Source organism: Callorhinus ursinus, unplaced genomic scaffold (genome assembly GCF_003265705.2).
Source record: "Callorhinus ursinus isolate GAN/ISIS: 27379988/994484 unplaced genomic scaffold, GSC_fseal_2.0 scaffold35, whole genome shotgun sequence".
NCBI lineage: Eukaryota > Metazoa > Chordata > Mammalia > Carnivora > Otariidae > Callorhinus > Callorhinus ursinus.
Genome location: NW_027397097.1, coordinates 9335256 through 9362137, shown reverse-complemented (window position 1 = coordinate 9362137; position 26882 = coordinate 9335256). Strand labels below are relative to the sequence as shown.

At 38.0% G+C, this 26882-nt stretch overlaps 1 long non-coding RNA gene and 1 other non-coding gene across 2 annotated transcripts in view; both read left to right on the top strand.

Moving 5' to 3' along the window:
* The window catches only part of LOC141370452 (uncharacterized), a 1695799-nt gene that overhangs the window by 1436014 nt on the left and 232903 nt on the right, over window positions 1-26882 (top strand). The window lies entirely within an intron of this gene.
* LOC112806379 (U6 spliceosomal RNA) lies at window positions 10753-10860 on the top strand. Its single transcript, XR_003203846.1, has one exon. It is a non-coding gene; the product is annotated as a U6 spliceosomal RNA (small nuclear RNA).

The window sequence follows — 26882 nt, the reverse complement described above, 5'->3', positions numbered from 1 at the left end:
AAAGGCAGGAAACTACCTACTTCTTCCCAGTTAACCATTTTTTATTGTAAAACTCACTAATGTTCCTTCCCTGTAAACATGTATAAGCAATTTATAAAACAACCTTTATTAATCCCTCCAACTAGCACTGTCTTTGAAACATATTAGATATGTAATAATTATTTTTTCACTTACTGATTTAAAAAATGAATGAGTAGAAACATATACTTTTCTCATATATATGAACTCATCTCTAGAATGTATTAAGAATTCCTGCCTACAAATCAGTATTAAAATGCATACAACTCATTAGGAAAAAAGAGCAAAACACTTGGACACTTCACAAATAGGATATCCAAATGACCAATAAGCAAATAAAATGGTGCTCAACATCATCACTCATCAGGGAAATGCAAATAAATACCATAATGAGATACCACTGCACACCCACAGGAATGACAACATTTAAAGGTAAACAATACAAGGCACTAAAATTATCATGGTAAATAATAAAATGCAATGCCTGCCCTCATGGTGCCTAAATTATACAGAAAAAAATCAGAAAATAGAAAGGCAAAAATAAATATTGTATGATGAGTTTTATGATGGCAAAGTACAGAATGCTCTGAAAAGCAAAAAGTGACATGTTTCTTTGCTAAAGAACTGTATAGTAGACAGTTATGGACAGGGATAGGCAGTTATCAAAGGAGGATCAAAGCAGAAAACTGTAAACTGCTTTTTTCCAAGAATGCCACCTTGGAATTCTCAAACCATTAAAATTTATGTGCAGTTCTCTAGCATTATTCCAGTAAGAAAGCCCTGATAATTTTAGCCCTCCACCAGATTTTTTTTAACTCAGCTACTGTTGCAAAATGTGTTCAAGGAAATGAAATGGCAGAATAATTACAGCAGTCCCCATCATGGTAATTAGCTTGCATTCATGTCTCCCTGGTGCTTCCACCATGTATCTGGGTCTCCTCTGAATATCAACTTATTTTATATTCTTCTTAGAATCCTTATTGGTATGAACCCTGATGCCATTGAGGTAAAGAGGATTTTATAGAGCATGGAGAAATTTTTCTTTTATACTTTCAGAATTTTTAAACTAATTTCTTTAATTAGACCAAGTTTCAATCCATTCCTTTTTGTTGGGGGTGGGGGTGGGAATCTGTACTTAGTGAGCAAATGTTTCTCAGGGTTTTTAAAGCCTAGAGTCCTGGTAAATGTTGTCCTCAATCCCAGGAATACTTGGTCATGAAATCTAGAAAGGAATGTGGAAGTCACATGTACATGATCATCCATACACCTTCCCAAAGCCATTGGATTGATCTCATCTTTTCCCATCCAAACTGGCCACATGGGGCTCTCAAAGTAAACCTGCCACACTGGAGACCTTTTCTTCACCTTTATCACTTTTCCACGGGGTTCTAAAGGGAAAATTCTAAATTATTTATTGAGCACCAGTTACCTCTGCTAGTTCATTTAATTCTCACATCCACCTTAGAAAATGAAGATCTTACCCTTATTATGCAGATTAGAAAAAAATGAAGTTCACGGGTTAAAATGCCTTGCCCAAAATCACAAGAGCTAGCTCATGGTTGAGCTGTGATTCAAAACTGTCTTATCCCAGACTAATATTTCCATTACTACATGCTGCTTATAGAGAGGCCATGACTTGAAACGTGTTAGTCCCACTTTCTCCACAATTAGAAAGTCTCCTTAGATACTCTCCTCCAGAATGGGATTTGAGGAATATGACACTATATATACCAATATATTGTGTTTGGATTTTAGGGCACACCCATGTAAGACTATTTCTCAATGAACTTTGACTCTAGATTATCATCCAGATTACATTGCTGGGATATTTAGACTTCCTTAAGAAAATATAAATATAAATGGACTGCAAATTTCTATCAGATTTGCATAGGGTATTGTGAGCATCACTTGATTCAGGACATCTTGGGAAATTAAATACTACCTTTAAGCAATGATTTCCATACTGGGAGGGCGGGGGGAGAGCTTTTCTTTTCAAACAAAATGCTATGCACAATCTCCATATTTCATTTCATTTCATTTCATTTCATTTCATTTTTGAGGATTTTATTTATTTATTTCAAAGAGAGAGAGAGTGAGGGAGAGAGAGAGGGAGGGAGAAAGAGAGAGGAGCAGGGGGAGGGGCAGAGGGAGAAGCAGATACCCCATTGAGCAGGGAGCCCAACATGGGGCTCCATTCCAGGACTCCAGGATCAGGACCTGAGCCAAAGACAGAGGCTTAGCTGACTGAGCCACCCAGGCGTCCCACAATCTCCATATTTTAAACAAAAAGGTGGAGCTGCTCTGTGGAGGCAGGGTGCCCTCTCTGTCCCTGGCCACTCCTTACCCCCAGCCCTAACTCCTAATATACTTTCTCTGAACCCTTAGGTCTCTGTGGACTAGGGTTTGAAAATTACCCACTAAATTCAAGTATAACCTAAGTTAGAATGCTGTAGAAGTGTCTACTAATAACATCCACCATCTCAGTGTGATTATTTAAAAATTCACTCATTTTAAGGATTTATTTTTATCTGAATTTGTCAGTTATCACAGAAACAACAAACACCTTTCCAACACTTCTGTCTGTCTGTCTGTGGCTCCCCCCACCCCTCTTTCTCTGCACTTGTGTGTGCGTATATGTGGGGAGGGAGGTGCATTTAAACGTAGACTTCTGAAGCTTCGGATGTCAGGTCATAGCTGATCGGTTCAGTTGCCTAAATCTTTAACTCCCATAATTGTCGTATTTTAGGTCTTAAATCATTATGCAAGCGACATTCTCTTTTTCTTGCACTCAGTATTTCTCTGACCTAAAACTAAAACCGAGACAATGTAACCCCCACAAAGTCAACTGACCTTCCTATGCATAACCTCATTCCATTATCTTGAACATTCACCAATGCTTAATTAATGCCTGTGTCCTCTCTTCTGGCTGAAATCCCAAATCCTCCAGCTCAGGACAAGACAGGAGTACTCACAAACAATGCTCCCCATGCCCAACAAGCTTTCAGCCTGCCCTTCTTTAAGGACCCCTAGATCTTTTTTTCTTTTCTTCTCTTCTCTTCTGTTCTCTTCCCTTGCCCTTTCCCTTCTTTCCTTCTTTCTTTTTCTTTTTTAAATTTCCTTCATTGTGAATATTTTTTTGATCCGATGAATCTTTCTTCGTAGGACAGAATATAAAGACTATCAAGAAACAGTTTTTTCCTAGAAATAATCACTCTCAATGTACAATTACTGAGCTATGTGGGGATAGTCTCAACTTCTCTAGGCCTTAGTTTCCTTTCCTTACTCAGACATTATTGGTGTCTGTCTTGTACCTAGACCGTTTTATCATGGCTTCAAGATGAGGGAATGTGTCTGATCAAGAGTTCTAAATCTCATTTACAGCCACCAAATGATACATTAATGTATCCTGTAGGAACTTTGTGAATTCTCTGAACTTATGTATAAAATACATATTTTATACAAGTACATATATATTAATGGGAGAAGAACCAAAACACCTATCATTTTCTTTAAAATAACATGGATTGATACAGTCAGTGGACCCTAAGTGGCACATCAGGGTTACCTACAATGAAAAAATAAAGTTTTTTGGATCCCATTCCAGACTTATTCAAATCTTTGGGTGCAAATGTGGAACAGAAATTTATAATTTTAGGGACGCCTGGGTGGCTCAGTCGGTTAAGCGTCTGCCTTCGGCTCAGGTCATGATCCCAGGGTCCTGGGATCGAGTTCCACATCAGGCTCCTTGCTCAGCAAGGAGCCTGCTTCTCCCTCTGCCTGCCTCTGTCTCTCTCTCTCTGATAAATAAATAAAATCTTTAAAAAAAAAGGAATTTATAATTTTAATACACTGCCCAGAAGATTCTGCCGAGTTGTCCCTGGTTCATGGGTTAGTGAGTTGTGAACCACTGATCACAAACTACTGTTGTCAAAGCTAAAATAATAAGATTCTAGATCTGTATTCAGAGGCCAGGGTAACTGACATTATATATGTCTTTATGAATCTCAGATGAGATGATTTTTGATTCCTGAACACCCAGGTGGGAAAAAAAGTGGAGAGGGACTATAATCCTTGTCTATAAACCACCACTTACTGCTCCATATCTTTATTCATGATATTTGAGTCAAGTATATTAAATGTAATTAATGTTCAGTAAATATTTATTCAATAAATGAATGAATGAGTGACATTTGAAGAGAAACAAAATCAAATTATATTAATGCTGTGATTAAAATTAATAGTCTGTCCTTTAAAAGACCCTTTTAAGGACAGATTTTCTATGCCGATGAATTAATGAATAAACAGCATAAACATTTGTGGCTTGCATCTGAGGTAATGAATGAATACCGGATATAAAATGTTGAACAGCAGTGATGGAAATCTTTAGTTGATGCCCGCAGCAAATAACTAATTGCCCAGCTTGGTCAAGTTGTCCAGTCTTGGCTTCGAGGTCTGGTTGGTATTTATCTCCTTCCCATATCAGAGGGAAGCAATATGTTGGCATAATGTCATCACAGTCTAATTTAATTATAATTAAATCACATGCTTCTCTGAAATTATTCAGAAAGAATACAATTTGCTGCCATCTTTTTTCTCCCCTTTTGGAGTTAGTCTGTGCCATTGGTTAATGTAAATTATGTTATCACAGAGAAAGAAAGTATTTTATTGACAACTGTATAACCTTGGGCAAATTATTTAAATAACTCAAGACTCAGTTTCCTCGTATGCAAAGTAAAGAATATTTTATTTACCTTTCATTTGTTGTTCAGAAGATCATGTATATAAATCAACCAAGCTCAATGCCCTGAATAGGAATATTTATCTTTATAATTGTAAATAAATTTATTATAAATGACGTATTATTTCTGTAAATGAATTAAATATACATTTCATAAGATTACAGTTTATAGAGTTAGCATTTGTCACCTACTTTTGTTCTTATTGTAGATTTATGACAGGGGCAGAAGATGTGCTGATCCACCTATTTTATGCTAATGAACCATGGATAAAAACAGTTAATTGACTTTCTCAAGTGATTTTTGCATTCAGACAATAAGCAACAGAACACGACCTTTAACCCAGACCTAGCCAGAATGTTCAATGTTCCTTGTCTTACTGTACTATAGGCTAAGGGACTGGGTATCTGTCTGGGAGCAAAACTGAAAATAATATCATGCAGCAGTTATTACAGAAATGATTGGGAACAGTAGAGAGCCATGCTGAAATGAAGAGGGAGAGGCAGATGAATTGATTATTTTACATTATGGTGGCAGTATGGCCATTCCCCCTGGGTACAGAGAGGGCACAAGAATACAAAAGTATTTGTCATGCTGCCAGATAGATAGACTTGTTTTCAAGTCCACTTTTATACCATTTACTGTCTGATCTTGAACAAATTTCACTTTTTCAGGTTTAGTGTCTTTTATCAAATGCAAAATGGGGATAACAGTACCTACTTGTTTGGTTTATTGTGGAGTTTAAATTAGGGAATATATGAGGAGTAAATTAGGGGACCACTAAGTGTTAGCTATCTTTCTCATTACTCTTTTAGTGAGTCGTTCACTTCTTAGAAGAAACAAACTTGAGTTTGAGGTCACACTTTACCTTTTCACAACTTTTGATTTGGGATAATTATTTTTTTTAATTTGCTTTTTGAGAAAAAACATCGACAATAAGAACAAGAGCAGCCATCATAATGCCTGCCCTAACTACATTAAAAAAATGATAAATAGAATACAAGTTAATAGATGTAAAATTGCTTTTGAAAAGATAAATCATTGTACATACTGAAGTAATTATAAAATATGTCTTAGCATAGAAATATTTTACATTTTTTTTCAATTGTTCATGGCTCTGGGCTGCTAAGTCTGTGTATAAACAGACTTGTGTTAAATGGCAACCTCTTGCCTTTCACATAGATCCATGCAACGTATAAATGAAAGTGCCCTTTGGAGAAACAATTTCCTTATCAAGTCTGAACACACAGGGCCACCAAAATGGGAGCACAGATCACCTGTGCTGGGAAAAGCTTTGCTAATTATTTTCAGTAATACTTACAGTTTCTTTATGATTACAAAAAATAATAAATGTTCCATGTATAAAATTAGGGGGAAATACACACACACACACACACACACACATATGTATATGTAGTAAAAATCACCTGACCCCCCAAAACCTAGAGAATATCTGTTTTGCTCTAAATCTCCCAAGTCACTGGGAGAACACTCAGGTTTAGGAAGTTTACAAGATCTTCCTTCATTCTCAAGGGCAAAAACTTAACAGTAGAGCTGTTTCTCCACAGAGTACAGCATTTTGTAGTTTGTATATCATGTGCCCCAAGTAATCCCAGATGTAAAACAGCTGCGCCTTTCCACAGCTCTGCAGTCATTGAGAGAATCCTTTTACCTTCACTGAACAGAAAAGTTCTATCTAGACAATTTGCACTCACTCCATCCCCTCAGCTAGGTCATCTTCTAGATTTTATTCATCATGGTGGACCAAATATGGAAACAATAAAAACATTATGGCTAGATTCAGAATTTGAGAGTCATGTCTGGGGAATATCTATTTCCGCTTATTCAGCTAGCAAACGTACCTGATATTCAGCTAACCTATTTGTTTCTAGACTTAGTTCCAACTGTGTAAACTTAGGTATATCCCAGAAAAGGACCTCAGCTTGAACAACTACAAAATGGACATATACTAAATGAGTCCTCTATCATTCTGGGATGTTTTTGACCACAGAAGTGAAAAAAACAGCGACTGCAATACTTTAACCAATGTCTGGATATAGGATAGATCCAAGTCTCACCCATGTCCTCAAAGGCCAGTCCACATTTTTGCTCTGCCAAACCAGGTAACGCCCTGATGATGTCACAATTTGTGCCCAAGAATCATTTCAAGACAGGCCAGCCACTGACAGAAGTTTAATATCCTTTCTGTAAGTCCCTTCGTAAAGAAAGCAAATTAATTCTAGGTACTTCTCAGAAGATTTTCTTTCAGGCCTTATTGACCAGGATTGAATCACATACTATTTGAAAAACAATTGCTGGCATGGCAAATAGTTGTCTTAGGGTAATACACACTTGGTTTTAAAAAGTTATGCAATTTTGGTCTTGTAAAAGATTACACTTTTCCTAGCAGAATGTAAGAGGCTTTCCCTCACGTTCATATCATACAATTTTCTAATTCTTACTCATTTTAGGACTATAAAGTTTAGCTCATAGTTATTTACACTCATACACTATCAGAGTCACAAAAACTACTACACTTTTAAAACACTCTGTTCACAGATCTGTGCAGGAAGAATAGTCTCCTATTTTGTTGGTGGTAATTAAGCTAGTAAGACCTATATGGGAGCCCTTTGGCAATACCTTCCAAAATTTCAGTGTTATGTATCTTTGACCCAGACATTCTAGTTGTAGCAATTCATCCTACAAATACACTTGTACATTGTGAATTGCCATCAGTATCAAGATACTTATTTTAAAATATTTATTGAGAACCTATCATTGACCAGGCCATGTTCAAGTTGTTGGGGTATATTTTAGGAACAAAATAGGAAAATAACCCTGCCCTTATGAAGTTTATATTTTGGTGCCACATTATATCTGACAATAAAACACTGAATGGTGTCAAAGATAGAGGTCAACACTCATCCTTAATACTTTAAGCTACTTCCTAAGCAAGGGTGAGCTTCTATAAGGAAAAAAATCCTTATTCTCTTTTTAACAGATTTATAGCATTTTGTTACATAATATACCATAATTTAATTAGTTTTTTATTGACAAAAAAATAAAGTTCTGAAAAAGATTTGATTGTTCTGTGACCATCTCAGCAAGTAGTATCTAAAACTAGTTTTTAAGCACAAGATAAGAAAACCTTACCAGTACTGATATGGAACAATTTCCAAGAGGTATTATTAAACTAAAATTAGGGGAAACAATATTTGCATTTGCTTCTATAATGCATACAATGTTTCTGGAGGGAGATGTAAGAAATTAACTACTACCCTTCTAAGGAGATAGAGGCAGGGGAACTGGGTATCTGTGGGAATGGAGGGAGCTGAGGACTTTTCCCTATAAATATATTTTTGTAATTTTATGATTTTTTAAAAGTATATATTTATTACTTAAATACATTTAAAATTAAAAAAAATAAACTCTTACTGTGTATTATAAAAATACGAATTTATTTTACTGTTACTGTTACTGAAAATCTCAAACTTACATTTACTAGCCATTTTTTGTCTTGATTCATAAGAGGTGCTTTATTTTCTAAGTATTATTTTTACTAAATTTAGTTCATTGAAATATTTTTGCCAGTCTCTTGTTGGTTTATGATGTTCTTTATTCAATAGGAAACTTTACTTTTAACCAAGTCCAGAAATCTTTTCTTTAAACCTTTGTGAGTTTTGTTTTTTTTGTTTTGTTTGTGTTTTTTTGTTTTTGTTTTGTTTTGGGGGGAGTTTTCTTTGTTTTTTGTCTTTTACAAATTTTGCTTAAGAATTCCTTCCGAACCCCATCACCGTAAAGACCATCAGGTATTTTCATGAACCTTATATTACTTTGAATCCATTTGAAATGTAGTGTCATGTATAGTTTAAGAAATGGTTCCAACTTCATTTTTCCTCATGTATTTTACTAAACAATCAGTTATTGACTCACTCATGTGTGAAGTCTGTTCTTGCCTTTGTGTGAGCACCAGGATGGTGGTTCATCCATGGCTAATCCATTACTACTAAGCCTCAGGATGCTCAGATCTTCCTCAGCCACATGTAAGTTCCTTCCAGGCATGTTGGTTTGTTTGTTTAATCAAAACTCAGCTGAAGACTCTGGGAGACCCTCTGCAGATCCACGGTGCTCTCTCTGGGCAGCCGTTGCTTCTCCAGGAGTGTGCACTAACAATGCTAGCCACTTTGGCAGCCCAGAACTCCAGCTTTGGCTCCTCTGCCCAGGTTCCGCCTAGCTTCTTGTCTGTAGTGCAGTGGTCTAGAAGTTCTCTCCAGGTAACCACAGGGCTCACTTTGCTTTTCAACTCCCAGAGATCCTGGTCCTGTACTACTTAATGAAGACCCTTGTTTCATATTTTGTTTCTCTTTTTTTCAGTTGTTTGAGACAGGAGAATAAAGCCAGTTCCTTTTATTCCAACTTGTTTGGAAGCAGAAGTGTTCTATAATATTTCTTAACACACAGTAAGGTGAATCTCTAACTATGTTCTTATTTTTCTATATATTCCTAGCTTTTGCTATACTTTTAAGACATTTTTACACAGTCCTCCCAAAACCCCACCGGAATTTTGAACAAAATTACATCTAATTAATAGATTAAATTGGGGGAGGGTGATGTGACCTCTTCACAAGGTTAAATAGTTATAGCCATTCATATAGTAAGAGTGCTTATATGTTTAGGTCTTCTTTTAATTCTTTTATTAGAACTTTATGTTTTTTTCATCTTCTTAAAGTGATTGTCTCTTCTTTATTAGTTTAATTCCTAGATGCTTTAGAATATTTTTGGTAATGTTATAAGCGGTCTCATTTTCTTTTGCATTTCATGGTTGGCTGTTAGTATAAAGGGATACTCTTGATTGCATATATTGAATGCAGAGCCAGAAATTTTGTTTACATTCTCTAATTAGTTCCAATAATTGTCTGCTGATTCTTTTTTTTCTACTGATTCTTTTTTATAATATACATACATTATGCTATCATATAATTATACTTTTGACTCTTCCTTTCCAATCTTTAAATTTCTTATTTCTTTTGCTTTTATTAATCCAATGTACACTGTTAATAGTGCACAGTGAACTACATTAGTGATAGATGGAAATGTATCATGTCTCTAACCTTAAAGAGAATGGCCTATGCTTTCATTTTTAAGTGTGATATTTTCTGTTTTTTATGAGTAAGAAGCCATTAGTAAGTAAAGGAAATTCCCTACTCAGTATTTCTAGAAATATTTTATATTTAAACAGATAGAAGTGTTTAATATTTTCAATTTTTTCTAGATCTATTGAGATGCAATGAACTGTATCACTAAATTTTTCTGACATTGAACTATTCTCACTGAGCATTAATCGTGTGTTGACACTATATGTGTATAGATAGATAGATAGAGGTTGATTTTTATTTTCATCAAAAGGGGAGATAAGCTATCATGGTAGCATGGGTCTAATCTTCTATTACTCAAATTTTAGGCCCAACTCCAGAACCAGAAAACACAAACATATTTGAAAGAGTAGTTTATGATCTTTGGACATTAGTGTTCTCTTCTATGAACATCGAGATAGGGATTAGAGTCAGGAATAAAATTCTATTATGTCTTGACTTGAAAGCTGTTGAGGAGTTTACATAAGATCTTTGTTTCCCAATGAATCCCAATGAATCCCATCCCTCCATCCTTGCCTCTTTCCTTAAACCTTAAACCTCATCTTGAGTTAAGCTTTCAGGTTCTTTCATGCTTCCAGGCATTTGCATATACTGTACCTTCTGTGTAGCACAAACTTCTTGTTTCAGTTAGACTTATTTGATTAACAACTGATGCTGCCTCTTGCTAGCTTAAGAAAATTAAAATTTTCTTTTAATTAAAAAATTAAAATTTTCTTAATCTAAAGGTAGCTCACAGCACAGGCATAGAGGAACCAGAGCAGTGCTGCAAGTCTGAGCAGCAGGAAACCGTGGGCCATCTTATTCAGCTGTCACATAAAAAATCTACTCCAGTGCTCACTTCCATATTACTAAATTTTAATAATAAAATTACTAAATTTAGAACAATACAGAGAAGATTAACATGGCCCCTAGGCAAGGGTGGCATGCAGATTTGTGAAGTGTTCTGTATTTCTCTATATTATATATTCAAAGTTGCTAAGAGACTAGATCTTAAATGTTTTCACCACAAAAAAAGAGATGCTAATTATGTGATAGGATAGATATACTAGGTAACACTACAGTGGTAATTATATTTCAATATATAAATGAATCAACACATTGTATATAATAAACTTATCCAAGTATGTGAATTATATTTTATTAAATGTTTTTAGTTAAAATATCTACTCCATATGATTTCTTTTTGTTTCTCTACTTAAGATTCAAAATCCCTAGAGAAAGATTGCAGTTGGTCTTGCTTATATTCTCTCCCATCCATTGATGAGGTCAGGACACCTGGACTTTTCGCTAAGATTGATCACAAAGGTGGAGCGACCATTTTCTAAAGGAAAATGTTTCATATTAGAAGAAGGAATGGGTTCTGGCAATACACCAAATAAGAAATGTTTGCCGTATTTCCACACATCATTGTTTGGATAACCCCTATTTATTAATCAAGTTCTTGTTTGAGTCATAACTTCATGTAGGAATGTATTAAGGATCCTGTTTCCATTTTCCCATTGCATCTCATTTCTTCTCTGTGCCAACACATACACATCACAGTATTGTATTCCTGTTATCTCCACAGAGGTTTAGATACTTGATAGCAGAAACCCTACCCTAACTTCTAACCCTAGATATGTTTTCCCAGATTTTAGCACATAGTACTTGACACATGGTGGGTGCTTAGTTATTATTTTGGGGAAGGAAAGAAGGAAGGAAAGAAGGAGGGAAGGAAGGAAGGAAGGAAGGATAGTAAAGAGGAAAGTGATGAAAAAAGGAATCTAGAACAGAACAAATGACAATCAGCATGATGTGCTAACCATCCAAAGAACTAGGCTGCCCTCAAGATGATGAATTCTTAATCATGGAAGGCCCTTAGTTACCAGTCACTTGACCATGTGGCTGTGGAAGGAATTGAAGTTCAGAAAAGGAAATTGAACCTGATGACTTCTAAGGTCCCTTTCAATAACAAGAGTCTGTAATTCTCTGATACAAGATCCTAAATGATGAGGACTTGGTAGGTGGCTGGGGCAGGGGGCGGGGGTCGGGGGGGCAATGGAGGGGGTGCGTGTGGAGCTCAGTGGAACCAAATCCAAGGGAACAGCCCAATCTATACATAGGGGAAATCTGTGGTTAACATATGTGTATTCCTGTGCTCTTCCAAGCCGTCTCTGATTTGGTAAACACCTGTGAAGAAACAGTGGCTGTCTTCCAATGGTTTCCTTCAGAGCAGTTTGGCTTTCACTTATATCTTTTAATAAATGCACTAAAGACATTAGAAAGCTACTGGAATAAGATAGCCTTGTGATTTTTTGATGTATACCTCAAGCCTTAAAAAAATAAGAGTATATGTTTGTCTAACTCAAAGTTCCTCAGACCTCTTGGGATCTTAGTTTTCAACATCAGCAAACCTTTGATATTTGGGTTTGTTTTGCCATTGGCAAAAATACTACTTCTATTGCTAAAGGGCTGCTGGGAACTACAGATGGTCTTTTTGAAAGTGAGTAGATTTTACATAATAAAAAAAGAAAAAAGTGAGTAGATTTTAAGAACTAATACTTTTATATTTGGTATAAGTTAGGATTTTGCAGATTCTTTTTCTTTTGAATAGACATGCATATCATACTTGCTGGTATAGTTCTATATCAAATAGAATTTCAGTTTGCTTTAAATGAAAAACTTTTAAAATCAAGAATCGAAGTCTTTCTGCAAATGCCAGATTACCTAGAAGTTACCAGCCTTGGGTTTGCTCTGATATACAAAACTTCATCATACATGACAGAAATGAGGCATTATCAAATGTTAAAACAGGCTGTTTGCCCATTGTAAAAAGGAGAATCGTTACAAAATGTGCAAAGTTGAAAAGATGATGAATAGAACCCTACACGATAACAAGATGCAAATTATAACTGTAACCATTTCTCTTTGTTAGATAACACATCCTACTTATGGAAACTTGGATTTTAATCAGTATTCTAAGCAAAAGTGTTTTAGTTGTGTACATATTTCCAATAGAAAGGCAAATGGTCGGAAATCAGGATGTATAGGCATGAAACCGCAGCTTAGAACCAGGATGGAGAATTCTAATCAAAAAGGACATGGAGGGGAGCTGCATCTGGAAGGAAGCACTTTGTATCGACATTTCGTGTTTCTTTGGTGTGGTTTGAAGAGGGAGTGACAGAACTCAGACAAAGGCTAAAGTCATGGTCGCCATTCACAAATCATTTCTTGGTTAGCTCTTGTCGGAAAGATGAAATAAATTCCCCAAGGGTACGAGTTCTGTCTCTGTGTGTTCCTGTCAGTGTGTGTGTAGTGGAGACATGATTATATCTGGATAGAATTTTACAAAGTAATTTCAGGTTTATTCTCTTTACTAATCCTAAAACTTACCCTGGGAAGTAAGATGGACCTATTTTACAGGTAAACATAAAGAAGTATACTGTGGCTAAAAGGCATACCCGAGGTGATCAGCCTAGTTTTTAGAATAGCTTAAACAGAAAACCACATTCTCCTTCCACAAACTTGTAACTGCCTCAGTGTTTTTCATGTCTACACTATCTTACAAATTGTTGGAAGATTTAATGAGAATATACATAAACGCATGGCACTTCTGAAGTGCTCAAGAAAGTGGCTACAAAAAATCTTCCTCTTTTTCTAGGCTCTCTCCAATATATCAGATTGTATTTTCTAGAACAAACAAGTTTTGTTTTGTTTTTTTTTATCCGTTATCTCATTTACTGGATCCATGTAGACAGTCACTTTGAATGTATTATGCATTCTTTGTACTTGCCACACTGGGTAATCACAGCAATTAAGCCTTTGTTCAGAGTTGTCCTGCCTTGCTGCTTCCATTGCTACCAGCTCAGGTCAGCCATTCAGCTTGCAGAAAGAAAAACATACCCATAAATACATTCTGCATATAAACAAACAAATAATGGACAGGAAGTAACAGTCAGCAGAAGAGAAACAATTACTGCCCTTTTGTCATTTTTCTCTGACTGACCAGGTGGTAGGTTTGACTGCTGAGTGATTGGCCGCTGGTTCCTTTAGCACTTGAACAGAGGCACAAGGTAGAGGCTGGGGGATGTCAGCTGACCTTCTTGCAGATTTGCATAGTTAGGTCTGGTATTTTACCTGCTGCTTAATCTAATTATCGCTAGAGTGACCAAACATTTTGGTTTTTCCAGGCTGAGGGTTTTTCTGGGATGTGGCACTTTCAGTGCTAAAAACAGTCTCAGGCAAACCGGGACCAGTAGTTACTCTTTGCCTAGCCCAGTTTGTTAAAAAACTAGAACATGATAGGTCCTCTTGGGAAGCTCTTCATCTGCCTGTGCTGGCCAGCCTCAGCCTAGCCTTCTAGAGGCCCAACAGGGGACTCATCTGCATAAGATGATTGGTTTCCTGAGTTATATTCTTATCATTCACACCCCCACAGAATTTGCAGGAAGAAAAAGAGTTAATGAATAAATATTTATAATCCCGTTTAAATTTTTCTCCCATATTTTCCCTTAAACTTTGGCACCTGCTACCACTTCCCTGCAAGCAGAAAACAAAAGGAATCAAAAAGAGCAAACAAATGTTAATGAGAAAACTCAGAAACAGCTGAGATGCTTAGTTTTCAACAGCTTTCTTTTTCCATAAACATGTGGACACATAATTGTGATTTTCTTCTGCATATTGATTACATGGTTATATTTTTCTGATAGTAAACCCGTTTCTACTTATGGTCGATGAGAAAAGTGAAAGCTAAAAATAATACTAATAAATGCCAAGGTTTACTGAGTACCTACTATATGCTAGCCACTGGACTGAGCATTTTCATCAGATTCATTTGTTTGCTCTTTATAGTAACTTTATGAATTAGGTCATCATATCCACTTCACACTTGAGCAAAATAAAGCAACTTACCCAAGTTTAATCAAATAGCTGCTGAAAAAAGAGCTCTGATTTTGAGCCCAAAGGCCTCAGTGATCCATCTCAAGATGCTGCAGTACACTTTGCAGGGAATCACTTGAGCATTATCTTCAGGTCCTTGGCCACTTGCACAACTATAAGGACCCATGGCCTGGCAAAAACTGTCTGCATCTAACTCGTTTGTGCCTTCAGCCTTTGGAAACTAGCATTTTTCCCTCTGTGCCTGCAAACTCTCAGAAGAGACATAACAGGAAGAATACACAGGTTTCCTATCTTTTCCCCCCTATATTTCTTGGAAAATGAAAGTCCTACAGAAACCTAAAATATACAATGCAAGTCAAATTATAAAATGTTTCTTCCAGGGGTTTCTAGGTGGTCAGTCGGTTAAGCATCTGACTCTTGATTTCGGCTCAGGTCATGATCTCATGGGTCCTGAGATAGAGCCCCCCATCGGGCTCCTTGCTCAATAGAGAATCTGCTTGGGATTCTCTCCCTCTGCCCCTCCCCCCACTTGTTCTTGCTCTCTCTCTCATCTCTCTCTCAAATAAATAAATAAATCTTTAAATAAATAAATAAAACATGTTTCTTCTGGGACATTGCCTGGTGCCCCTGCTGAAGGGCACAATGAAAAAGACATATAAACATCAGAATCAGACAGCCCCCTAGGGTTAAATCTCCAATGATGAGGACTTTTAGGCCACATAAGTTGTTTACCTTCGCCAAGTCTGTTTCCTCGGTTGTAAGATGGAGTTCACAGTATGTACTACTGCCCCGTTTCCTGTAGAGGCATTGGTTTCCCAGCGCCTGGTTACTCCTCCTTCATTGGTTACTACTCTATTTATAATCAAGATAGTTGCAGAGAATTCTTACTCCTGAACAGAGCTTCTGTCTTGAGCCCTTGTGTGTGTTCTCTATCCTGGCAAGAAAATGGAGAAGAAAAAAACATTTAGTGAGGGGCTGACACTGCATGTCAGACGCTGTAGAAGAACTTCATTATTTCACAGAGTCCTCATAACACTCATGATGCACATTTAGTTTTATGTAACAGACGTTCAATTACAGTGGTTTAGCCAAGTGGCAGTTTTAATTTTCTCCTGCAGCAAGCATTCTGGGGCCAGTACATTGGCTCCAGGATTCTTTAGAGTTGTGATATGGCTGCTCAGTCTCCATCATTGCCTCTGTGTTCCAGACAAGAAAGAGAATATCAAAGAGCAGAGGGTAAATGCCAGCTGAGTCTGTCTGCATTTGAAAAATTTTCTCCAAAGCTCCAAGGAGTGACTTTTCATTTATATCTCATCATTAAGAATTGTGTCACAAACTGCAGAGAAGGCTAGGAAACTTGGTTGTTTAAGCTGGGCATATGTCCACCCTGAACTAAATTAGGGGTTTATTAGCAAAGAAGAAGATAAAAATTGACACTGAGGAAGCTACCAGAAATGTCTCTAGCATCATGCTCCAAATTCAGTTAGCATGCAGTGACTTTAATTATCTGTATTCACCTGTTTCAGAGAGATTAAGAAGCCAAGCCCAGGTAACAGGGTCATAGCTCAGCTCTGTCACCTCTGCTCACTCTGTTCCATGCTTTTGAAGGATCATTGTCCCTAACAAGGCTGTTCCTTCCTGAAGAAGCTGAGAGTAAAGTATCTTGTAATTTTCTCCCCTCAATCTCATGGATGACTTGGAAATATAATTTTGTGTGTACCTCATATGTTCCAGACACCATTTTAAGTAGTTGTTTTCCCCGATGAGAATTCTGTGCTCAGAAAAGGTAAGCCAGCTTTCCATGGCCCCAGAGCTAAGATGTGGAAGAGCTGGGGTTCAGTGGCAGGTGGATCAAGTCTCTTCTCTCTATATCACATAGTATAACCAACCAAGAGTATCTAAAATTCAGTAGATGGGGGCGCCTGGGTGGCTCAGTCATCAAGCGTCTGCCTTTGGCTCAGGTCATGATCCCAGGGTCCTAGGATCAGGGCCCACATTGGGCTCCCTGCTCAGCCAGGAGCCTGCTTCTCCCTCTCTCACTCCCCCTGCTTGTGCTCCCTCTCTCGCTGTGTCTCTCTGTCAAATAAATAAATAAAATCTTTAAAAAACTAAATAAATAAAAAGTAAATAAATAAAATTCAGTAGACGGAATCTCAAAGACAGAACCACCTTCAAGATCTGTAATATAGGGATTTCAGACAGTGGCCTCACATCCTGGCCAGGTGTGGATTTTTTTTTTTAAATGTGGTCCTAAATCAGAACAGGAAATGTGAAACAGCAAAAGCTTTCTCCCTTTCCTAGTTTGTTTTATTATAGAAACCCCGTAATAAAAATCCTAATCATAATATAGTTCTCATATTTTGTGCATATATCTCCTCTTGGTTCTTCTAACAACCCCAAACAGTGGATCAGGCAGGGACTTAAACCTTGGTTTTAAATGAAGAAGGGGCCATTTAGAGTGTTTAATGCAGAAGTAACAGTTGAAATCACAACTTTGAACTTATGCTTTTGTAACCTCTTGTGTTCCTTCCATAAACTCAGTCTCCCAGGTCCTTCCTAAAGGAGCTTTCAGATGCAATATGAAGCAAAATTGCATTTTGTGAAATACATATTTTTTGTTAAGAATCTAAATTAGTATCTAATTTCCTTGTCAATCTTATATCAGGAATTATTAAAAACACTCAGCTATTTTTCTTTTTTCCTAAAAAAATTAGTAATCAACTTATTTAGGAAAAAAATATTATGCATTAACAAATCACTTGACATTTTCTTAGACTAATCTGCTGAAATTAATGTCATTATATTAAAATAAGTAATTAATAGTTAATTGGAATTGACATCAAACTTTTTTTTAAATGTGCAACATATTTTTTAAAAAGTCTAATAAGTAAATCATCATGCTTGTTACTGGCAATATTGACAAAGATTTGTTGAGCACCTACTATAACATCTTGTAGCACAGCATGGGAATGAAAATGTATGGGTTTATTAGAATATAGGCTCCCCTGAAAGCCACGTTACCACAGTGCCTTGCACATACCATTTGTTCAAATATCAATCAAACTGACAAATAAGTAAAGGAAAGGAGAAAGGAAGGATATAGTCATTCATTTGGGGAAGAAGTCTTTCTTCCTTTTATAGTGTGTGTTATCATAGCCTGACAGAAAAGGTATCTAGCAGGAGGCATGGAGAATTTAACTCTTCCTTTGCACCTAGCACAGTATATAGCACTGGGATCGTTCACAGTAAATTGCTGGATGAATGAATGGATGGATACATGTTTCAGTACCATTATAGTTCTTCCTTAGTCTCCTTCCTGCCCAGGGCCCTAGCTCTCAGAAGAACTCTTCCAGATTTTGTTACATGTGCTTGGTTGAAAGATACTGAGATTACCCCTTCTAAATATGACTTCCTTCCAAACTCTAATCTTATTCTCACACGCTGCTTAGTCCTGCTAACCCACCTGGGCAAGGGAATTGGAAAGCAGATAGCATCATAAGGAAGCACTGCTGTGTTAAAAGGCAAGGCAGACTTGTTCGTTCTTATGCAGACCTGCTGGTTCCTTGCTCTTCCTCAACACACTGCCCCCCCCCCCCGAAAAAGCCCTTTTGTCCTTCCCTAATTGGTTATGGATAAGAAAAGTAGATATGGCCCTTTTGTTGTCTTTAATGAATTAATCCCCCATGAAATCTCTTACTGTGGCATAAAAACAAAAGTTTGCAAGCTAATTACAATCCTCATTATTAGAATCCAAGCATGGAAAAATGGCTTCTTCTGGGATTCCTTTGCCTTCTTTGTCCAGGACTAAATCTCAGAGCAGTTAAGTGTTGGCATAGTAATACATTTCAATGCTAAAGAAGATAATGAGCAATACCAGGTGATTAGAACAGAAACTGCAGGTGATATAGAGGAATTTGGTACAATCTTTGACTTCTCCTAACTCTTCAGAAAACAAGCCATTAAACTGTTGTGGGACATTTGAAGAATAATCAAGGATGCCTTAATTTGAGTTTGAAAACTTACAGAATTAAATCAATGTGAATAAACAAAGACACATGTATTATCCTAGGAGGAATCATAAATGCAAAAGTAAAGGGGACCTTAGGAACCACAGATCTCATTATCCTGTTAAGTGACCCAACCAAAGCCACACAGGAAGGTTGCACACACATGCACCCCCCCACACACACAGACACACACATATGTGTGTGTGCGTGTGCATGTGCGCAAGCATGTAATCATTATTCCTTAGAATAATCACAACAGAGGTACTGTCACATCTACAATTTCATCAACTCTAAGACTCCTTTCTTTTCATACTTCAACATCTTTGAATTGGGAATGGATCTTTAATGTCTTAAAATCTCTGTGGGTAACTATTAAAGTTCTTCCAGTGAGGTTTGCTTCTAGTAGTCACATGGGGACATTATCGACCTGAGCCCACCTTATATTTTCTGCTTGGGAGGTTTTTATTTTTGTTTCTGTTTTTGTTTTTGTTTTGCTTTTTGTTAGGGGTTACGGGTATGCTGGGCCACCAAAACTGTGACCTGCACACTTCCTAGACACCTCTCATTATTTCCCCTGCACCAAGGGTTTAGCCAGAGATTTATGTGGGGGTCTTCTATTAGACTCTTAGGTTGGCATTCTTCTTTCCTAGTGCAACATAAAATAACTGCATGCCAAAGATTCAAGAAGAGAAGCAGCATTATCGCCCGTATGTCCATGAGGAAGTCAAGGTTTGGAGGACCTAAGCAACTTCCCCAACATCATATTAAAAAATAACATTGGGGAGGGGGCACCTGGGTGGTTCAGTCAGTTAAGAATCTGCTTTCAGCTCAGGTCATGATCCCCGGGTCCTGGGATCCAGCCTCGCATCAGTCTCCCTGCTCAGCAGGGAAACTGCTTCTCCCTCTCCCGCTCCCCCTGCTCCTTCTCTCTCTCTCTCTCACTGTTTCTCTCAAATAAATAAATAAATAAAATCTTTAAAAAATAACATTGGAATTCAAACTCATTTCTTCCTGATTCTGTGTGCTTTCTGGTGCAGCACACTTTACCAAAACACAACTGTATGACTTTAGAAAAAAGAACATTCTCTTCTTTGTGTGTTGATTTTCTCATGTAAGAAATGAAAATGGGTTGAGGAAAAGAATTTAGAATTTAGAAAGGATGTAACATTTGTTAACTTACATATGTCTAACACAGATGCTTATGCTTTTTTAGTCATCTAGCAACCGAATTAAGCCTAAAAGTTAAGTTTCCTTTAATCTACTTTCACAGATGATGAAATTAAAACAGATAGGTAGAGAAACATGTCCAGGACCACACAAAGAGTTAGTGGTATAGCTAAGAAACTATGGAACACCAATAAGCCTGACTCATGAGCCTTTCTCAGTCACACTGGCTCTTTGAACTCTTGGTATGGTGTTCTTCCCTATGAGATATAACTCCTTTTACAGTGTAGGCTTGCCACAGTAAACTCTTCCTGCAATATTTTCTTGCCATAGTAATATTGTCGAGGGGTTCCCTGTTGCACATCATCAGTGTACATTGTCCTTTTTGCATATGGCTTGTTGGCTATTAGTGACCGCTTCTGTCCCCCAGCTAGATTTGGCTACAGGCAGAGCCTAGACAGAAGAATCAGGAATACAGATGGTAGGATTAGCTCCCAGCCACTTGCCATAGTAATCATAGGCTTTGCCCTTTCTGCTGTACCATAAATCCAGGCCACTACTACCTGGGTCCAGGATCTAAGGCCCTAAAATTTGAAGTTCTTTGAGTTCTTGGTCTCTGACTTTTACAGATGTCCACAACTCTTGGAGCTCCTCTCCAGACTTTTATCTTTATCAGAATTTTTTTTTCCTAGAAGTTAGAAAATTCTATCTATGCCAACATTTCAGAACCTGCTTAAGAAATAGCTTGATTCATGCATCCATCCTTACTCACTGATGTGCTCTTCCCTTAGCCAGGCTAAGTCCCAGTCATGATACCATTTGAAAAGCAGAACTCAAAAAAGATGCCAAAAGGGGGCAGGAGGAGGGAGGCTCCAAGAGGTACCTACCTGAGTTCACTGTGAAGGTGGCTCCTCTCAGGGACAGATTCACATTAACCAAACACATGAAGATTGATGTATAAGATCAGAATACAAATGCATTAATCCACAATGACAGATACCAGTACCAGAAATTCAAATCAGCATAGATCAGATCACAAACTCACCTCTCTTTGTGAGCAACTCTACAAAGTAGTTAATAAAAAGATGCTTGGTAAAACAGAACAAGGACAATTAAAAGTGTGATCTTAAGTCATATCTTGCTCAAAGCTCTCTATCCCTCTATAGTCAATGGCCAAAAGTGACTAAAGCCCAGGTATCAGAGTTAAATTAACCAAGGTTGGGATCTCGGTTCTGCTACTTCTAACCATGTCACCTTCAGTGAACACTTTATTCTCACCAGGCCTCGGTTTTCCCGCCGGTAAAATACTAATATAGCATTATGTACTATAATAGCAAAAAGACTCATATGTTAGAGGCTAAGCCCAGTTTTGGCACACTACAGTTCCTTGATTCTTAGATGTGACAAGTCATTCTCAAAGTTGTCAGAACAAATTTTTCAGAGTTTTCAGGCAGAATTCAATATGCACATTGATCATAAGGTACTTGGGTTTGTTTCAAAACTAAAAGCAACATAATTTTTTGAACCAGGCAATTAATGGTCATAGACATTCAATATATGGAACTCTTGTTCTTACAGTCATTGTTATTACTGTTGCAAGTGCCATGGTGACAGGCAGTGTCCTTTGGTTGAGACCTTATCTTCCTGCACTGCACTGGGATGAGCACTACCCACCCCCACTACTCGCTTCCCTTCCCCCCAATCTCATAACACATCACCTGTCAGACCATGCTCCATTCCTGTGTTATGGACTGCTGTGTCTTCTTCGAAGAACTTGCTCAAAAATTGTGTCAGCAAGGGGGCGCAGCTTCTCAAGAAATGGGCTATTCCCTGACACACCCTCACTTTGGGATTGTTAATGAAGCGTCCTGTTCTCAGGAAACTTTTGTTGGGAAAGTCAGAGGCAGTCTTTGTATGGAAAAATTCTCTCCCCCTGTGCTCCCCTGTGAAACTTTCCCCATCCATAACCCATTAGGTGGTCTGGTGTGGACAGTTGCAGGGCTGTCCATTTGCAAAAACTGCCAGTGTTGTGAGGAAGGCTGAAAAAGAATCAGGAACATGAATTCCGTTTAGTGTTCCCAAGGGAATTCCAAATGTTGAGCTATTCAGGATATTTGCTCTTTAAAAGTGTATTAAAAGAAGAAGATAGCAGGAAGGGAAGAATGAAGGGGGGGGGAAATTGGAGGGGAAGACGAACCATGAGAAACTATGGACTCTGAGAAACAAACTGAGGGTTCTAGAGGGGAGGGGGGTGGGGGGACGGGTCAGCCTGGTGATGGGTATTAAAGAGGGCACGTTCTGCGTGGAGCACTGGGTGTTATACGCAAACAATGAATCATGGAACACTACATCAAAAACTGATGATGTAATGTATGGTGATTAACATAACATAATAAAAAAAATAAAGTAACTGTCAATGCAGAAAATCCTAAGGAGGATGCCAAACTGCTGTTAAACTAATGCTGAGTTTAGCAAGATCACAGGATTCTGGCCAATAAAAAGTTGTACTTACTGTACAACTGTAAACTGTAAAAAAAGTGTATTTTAAAATTCATACAATCAACCCATTTCAGAAAGTTTGCCTAATAGAGAAGAGAAAAAAATCCCTATATTATAAAACCCATAAGATAGCCACATTTTGATATATTTGTCATTTTGTAGATTTAATTATATTCTTTTTCCTAGGTACAACACAGTTAAATTTATAATGTACATAATTTAAATCCTTTTTTTTTTTTGGTTACTTAATATGTTATGTGCATTTTCTACATTTTTGTGTAGAAACTCCCAAGTACAACACATGAAGCCCTTTGGGTCTGGCTTCCTTCTTAAGTCTCACCTCTCTCTACCCCAGTGTCATCCTCTACCCCATCCATACTGAGCAACACGTGGTTCCTGAATATTAACCCCTTTCCCAACCCATCTCTCACTCTGTCCTCACCTGGTGAAGCTTGCCAGCAGGAACCACTTACTGAAGGTTAGGTTGGTTTAAAGGAACAGGAAAAGGATGGAGAGTAAAAGAGAAAGACACTCAGCCACTAACGAGATGGGAACTTTTGCCCTTCTAGGGCAAAGTAGTCTGGGGCCAGATGAGAACCAGGACCTGGAACCCCAGAGGAAGGGCCACCAGACAGGGCTGTAGTCACGGAGAGACACAACTGATTGAGATGTGATTTCACAGTAGGGACAGAACAGGGTGGAAACACCCCATTTCTCCCTCCACCAGTCCGCTTATTTCCTGTCAGCATGTCCCATCGGCAAGTCTCAACCAAAATCCAGAGGGCAAGTAAGGGCCAGTACTACATTCTGCTGATGGCATCCCTCCACAGGGACACAGAACAACAGGCCAGAGAAGGACAGAACGTGGACAGGGCAGGGAAGTCAAAGAGAGAATAACCCTCACTTCTGCTTAATTCTGATTTATTCTGCAGGCTTTCAGCTTAGATGTTACTTTATCAAGGAACTAAGAATGGCTTAGTTTTCTCTGTTTTTGCTCTCATTGCTTCCAGTGTTCACCTCAAGATAACATATTTAATACTTGATTAAAGTAACTTACAAATCAGTACCATGTCTTCTTTGGTATTAAACAGTAATAAGCAGAGTCTTACACATAAGAGGCATTCAGTAAATATTTGCAAAATCACCATTTCTAAAGTCTTCAAAATATTTGTTCTGGGAATAGATCATAATTTACTTGGCCTTTATCCTATTGCACTTTTTATTTCTTAACTATATCTTGTTCATTGTTTCAATGTTAGCCTCATTTCTCTAGTTGAGTTGTAAACTCTTTGAAGGCAGGGGCTATGTTCATGCACATCTCTCTGGATAGTGTGTACACACATGCTTGACCAGCAAGCTTTGGTAGACATTGGATCAGAAACAACCTCAACTTGGTGTCAAGCATCTCCGGTTTTCCAAAAAATGTCTCCATGTTCTCCTCAAAGCCTCTACTCCAATAGCTCTTTCACGTGCAACAGAGGAGTTCTCCCTCTTAGTTCACAGAAGAAAGAGAATTCATTAAACTATATCTCCACAGCCTTGTGCCAACAAACCATCAAAGCAACTAAAATTACCACAATCCCACTGAGCACTGGCTGCCTGCTTCCTCACACTGGGTGAGAATCTGCCCCCATCCTTGACCTATTCTCCCTGCTAACTCATTCTCTTTGACTAGATTGCAGTAAGTCTTACTTAATGCTCTATCCCAGGATATTCGGTGAAAGAGGGATGGAAAAACAGGCAGAGGGAGTTTGTAGGTCTGGATTCTTGCTATACTTCCTCCACTGGATCACTTGAGAGACCCTGGACAAGTAGTGGACAAGAGAGGAAACTACCTCTCTGGGTAGTTTCCCTTCTATGATAAGACATGATTTTATGGTCTCAATTCTTTCCAGAGGTTAAAGGCTGGGTTCAAATTCTACCTTGATCATTGGTAAACTGGGTGTTCATCACTGTATTTTCTCTCTCGACCTTCAATTTCCTTGCCTTTAAATTGGGATCATTAAATCTAGTTCACAGGTTTTCTTTTCTTTTATTGTTGTTGTTCATGGGCTTTTGTCAGGGTTAAATAAAATCAGGTGGTAAAGTAGTTGCTCAGTGAAAATAGTGGTTAGGTGGTCGTAGATATGGTTGAAATTGTAAGATTGTGAGGATATTGTAAGGATGAGCAGGTAAAACAACAGGTAAGGAGGCGGGGGAAGTAGGAGAGGAAGGAATCAGGGAAGGAAAGAGGGAAGAGTTTGGAGAAAGAGAGTGTATAGAAATGTAAGGAAATATAATTTAAGTCAGGGCTTTCCAGTTAAAGAGGCCACAATCCAATTTAGCTTCCTAAACTTTGAGGTGGTGTGACTTCACCATTTAGTGAAAATGTGCATTATAAATAGGCATGTAAATGACTCAGCATGGGGGCTGAAAGTCGGAGGCAGCTTTTGGCAGAGGTAATAATGAAGTGAATCCCATTAGTGATGGAAAGGCAATTAAGAAAAACCTCAATGAAGCTCCAGATCTGAGCATTCAACTGAAAGATTGGGATTTTGGAGGAAAAAAGGTTAAGCACCGAGAGGCTGTTTATAATGACTTTAATTAGATTGAAAATGAATTGTTTTGCTCTTTTTATCTCTCCTCAAGTTTGCTTTTTAAGTAACAGAGCATCTGTAGCAACAGTAAGGTGCACTTGTCAATTGCAGAGATCACGTATGGGAGGTGGTTAGCCAACGGCAGTGATTTCATGATAAGGTTATGCTTCCTACAAGAACAAAAGCATTACAGTCAACAAACCCCAGTGCCTAGATGGTACAGTTTGTTACTGAGGAGGATCTTCTTGTGACCTGACTTTATTAACAGGGCATTTACTCCCTAGCAAGACTCAGGCTGAACATGGCCCTAAGTCCCTAGAAAAATGTGCCACATCATCCAACCCAAATTATTGTTTGAGGGATGAGGGAGCCTTTGGATGTTGGTATTTAGAAACCTGGTAGAATAAAGGGAAGATATTGCATAAATTACTTTTAATCTTAAAATTCTGTATCATGTTTGTTGATGGCAAAAAAGAAATGAAACATCTATTGTTGTTACAGATATTAGATGACAGTTGAAATTTACAAAGTGACATATCTTATCTCATCCTAAATTCAAGAAAAGATTTTGATTGAAGTACGAATGTCCCTTAACAGGGGACATACAGATAAGGAAACTGAATATCCACCAGGTTAAGTGATCTGCCTAGCGTCTGAACAGCTGATAATGGCAGAGACGATATGCAGACTGAAGCTATTTGCCTTTTGTGCACATTCCCTCCACTATACCATGACTGAGTCATAAATAACAGCTGGATGTACCCATTAGAAGTGGTCCTATGCAGCAAGGGACAGCAAATGTCCAGTGGCTTTTCTTGGTGCTGTTTGGTGTGTAGCTAGAACTAGAGCCCATTTGCAGAGGCCACTAAGCACACCTGAACAGGTACACAGAGAGGGAGAGTGGGTCCTATTGCAATACTTTTCATTTCACTATGGATCATAAAATAATTTTACTATTGAAATGATTGAAAAGTATCAGTTATTTTTAGTTTTAAAAATAACCTGGAGGTTGGACATCTCTTGCCCAGCTGGCAGATAAATTTCCATGGCAACTGATTATTAGGCAGAGATTGATTCTAGAGGCAGTCTACAGAACACTGATTTTCAGCCCTGGCTGCACATTAGAATCATTGGGGGGCACTTAAAAATTACTGAGGCCTGGGGTCCACCCCGAGAGGTTCTAATTTAATTGGTTTGGAATATAGTCATGGCATCAAGGATTTTTTAGGTTACTCAAATGCTTTTAATATGCCACTTGGTTGAGAACTGCTGCTATAGAACATGACTTTAAAGATTATATATGGTCTATGTGATTTCACTACCTGGGAGAATTTCAAGGGGTTTCAGCTATTTCAGCCTGCCCTTCCTCCCTTCCTTCCTTCCTTCCTTCCTTCCTTCCTCCCTTCCTCTCTTTCTCTCTTCCTCTCTTTCTTTCCCTCTCTCTCTTTTCTTTCTTTCTCTTTCTTTCTTTCTTTCTTTTTCTCTTTCTTTCTCTCTTTCTTTCTCCCTTTCCTTTCCTTTCCTTTTTTTTCCTCCCTTTCTCTCTCTCTCTTCCCTCACTCCCTCCCATCTTTCCTTCCTCTCTTCTTTCCACAAATATTGATCACTTATTTTGATGCATTGCCCAGTGTCACCTCCACCACCACCACCATCATCAGTGTAGTTGAAATCTCATCTCCCGTGTGGAATATCTGCCATCTTTCTAACTGGCCTCCCTGCCTCCATGCCTGCTCCCTACAGTACAGTGCCACCCAGCTGGCAGCATATTTCCCCAAAAATTTTCACTGCTCAAAACTTCTCAGTAAATCTTTTGATAATTGCACAGAGAATAAACGTGAGACTACATAATAT